Here is a 2633-nt window from a genome sequence, read left to right as displayed (position 1 = left end):
AAATCTTTAATCTAAATCCTCAAACTTTAAATCTTTGATCTTAAATCTTTGATCTAAATCTGATCTTAAATATATGATCCAAATCTTTAATCTAAATCTTTGAACTTAACTCTTTGATCTAAATCCGATCTAAATCTTTGATTTAAATCTTTAATCTAAATCTATGAACTCAAATCTTTGATCTAAATCTGATCTGAAATCTTTGATCTAAATCTTTCATCTAAATCTTTGATTTAAATCTTTAATCTAAATCTTTGATTTAAATCTAATCTTTAATCTTAATCAAAGTCTCTCCACCGCCGGCCCAAACTGGTTGAATCTGGTTTTATCTGTCAGGCTATTAATAATTCAAAGCTCATTAATAAAGTTTTCATTTGATACCAGCTGTTCTGAACATAATGACCAGAACCAGACATCAGAGCAAAGAAGCCTCCGTCGTTAAAGTGGGAACTATTTCCACAGAGCAAACTGGATCAAACTGGTTCTGCAGGTTCCTCCAGACCTTCATTGGTACCAGGTGAGGTTCTGGTTCCCCTCAGCGTCTTTGCTTTCTTTTGGGTCGGCCGTTCTGATGAGACCTCAGCGGCGTCGACCCAGAGTCCGGCCGTGGTTCTGACCCGTCCAGTCTCTGTTTGTGGATCAGAACCGTTTATTTCAATGTTGGCCGTTGCCATGGTGACGCCCTCTCCATCCCTGCCTCCAGAGCCCGGTTCTGCTCGGTTCTGCTCTCTGGTTTGGACCGTTAGCAGAAGAAGTGGATATATTTTTTATCTGAGCAGGTGAATCCGCTCATTTCCTCCTGAAATAATAAAAACAGAATCTATTTTTTTATTCCGGCTTCGGGTCTCAGATCCAGAACCTTCTCCTTGTTCTCCGTCTCCAGCAGCGGAACCGGCTGCCGGGTGGGTTCCCGTCCCAGACGGCTCCTCAGCTTTAAGGCCTCAGAACCAAACCGGACAGAACCGTGTCTGAAGCGGGTCCAGGTTCTGCCTGGGTTCTGGTTTGGACAGCCAGAGGCTTCAGAACCAGAACCTGGAGCTCGGTACTTACTGTGAGATGTTCTGTGGTCCCAGCAGCCCTCGGTGTGTCTGCAGCGCTCCAGGATCAGCCTGGGAGACCCAGGAGGAGGAGGAGGAGGAGGAGGAAGAGGAGAGTGGGAGGGGGAGGAGGAGCAGCAGACACTCCTCTGTCTGGATGACGATCCGGACCGTCTGACCCGCCTGCTCCTCCGCACTGTCTGAACGCGGCCCACAGCCTGCCTCAGCCGCTCCATCATCTGATCCTGGAAGCAAACCGCAGCTGGAGGACAGACGATGGAGACACGTCCTCCCACATCAAAGACAAACTTTTTAAATCACGCCTACAATCGAACCGTTTCCCTCAGAAATCACCTGTCATGTTTTAAACTTTGGCAAAGCAAAGCGATAAATGGGCGTAACGGCTTTCCGTACCTGGTTAGAAGGGAGCGAACCCAGAGCCTGATTAGCTGCTCTGCCAATGTCGGCCTCTGGGTTGCCATGGTAACAGTGTGAAAAAGGAAATTATCCCTTTTTTAAGCTAAAAAAACAAATTGATAAAGATTCAGTTAAGTTAGTTAAAAATAACAGGGAAAGGTTGATGCCTTCAGGTCATTGGTAAAGTTCAGCTAACTGGAGCTAAAGGCTCAGGGTTCGATTTCAACCTCATAAATCGATGCTGCAAATCAAAGTAACGCTGTGCGTTAAAAAACTTAATTTAGTCCCTATTTCAGTTTAAACCTGACCTTTTCAGTTAAGCTAGCAGTGACGTGGCCTGTAGTTAGCTAGCAGAGCAGCGACGTGCGCGGACAGCCACCAGGTGGTGCTAGAGCACCGGCCCTTTTCCCCTCTGGACCAAAACATTCCTGCCTGAATATTTTTTTCCGTTTTACATTTTTTTGTATTCTTTATGATGATGGAGTATTAGAGCCGAGAATGAAGTCGTTAAATTACAAGAATATTCGTAATATTACGATAATAAAGTCTCATAATTTTATGAATCTTCGCGCTACTTTATTCCAATAAATTTACAACTTTGTCGCAATTTATGACTTTACTCTTTTAATTTTATAACTTTGTTCTCATAACATTATGACTATTCTCGTTACGACTTTATTCCCAGAAATGTATGACTTTATTATTTTAATTTTACGACTTTCTTCTTGTAATGTTACTTAATTCTAGTAAATTTACGACTTTATTCTCGTATATTTATGACTTTATTCTCGTAATGTTACGACTTTATTCTCATAATTTGATTATTTTATTCTCATAATTTGATGACTTTATTCTTCTAATGTTACATAATTCTAGTAAATTTACGACTTTATTCTCGTATATTTATGACTTTATTCTCGTAATGTTACGACTTTATTCTCATAATTTGATTATTTTATTCTCATAATTTGATGACTTTATTCTTCTAATGTTACATAATTCTAGTAAATTTACGACTTTATTCTCGTATATTTCTGACTTTATTCTCGTAATGTTACGACTTTATTCTTCTAATGTTACATACTTCTAGTAAATTTACGACTTTAATCTCGTATATTTCTGACTTTATTCTCGTAATGTTACGACTTTATTTTTGTAATGTTACTTAATTCTAGTAAA

This window comes from Cyprinodon variegatus, unplaced genomic scaffold (assembly GCF_000732505.1).
Source record: "Cyprinodon variegatus isolate N-32 unplaced genomic scaffold, C_variegatus-1.0 Scaffold2438, whole genome shotgun sequence".
In the NCBI taxonomy this organism is placed as follows: Eukaryota; Metazoa; Chordata; class Actinopteri; order Cyprinodontiformes; family Cyprinodontidae; genus Cyprinodon; species Cyprinodon variegatus.
Note: the sequence above shows the minus strand (reverse complement) of the source record.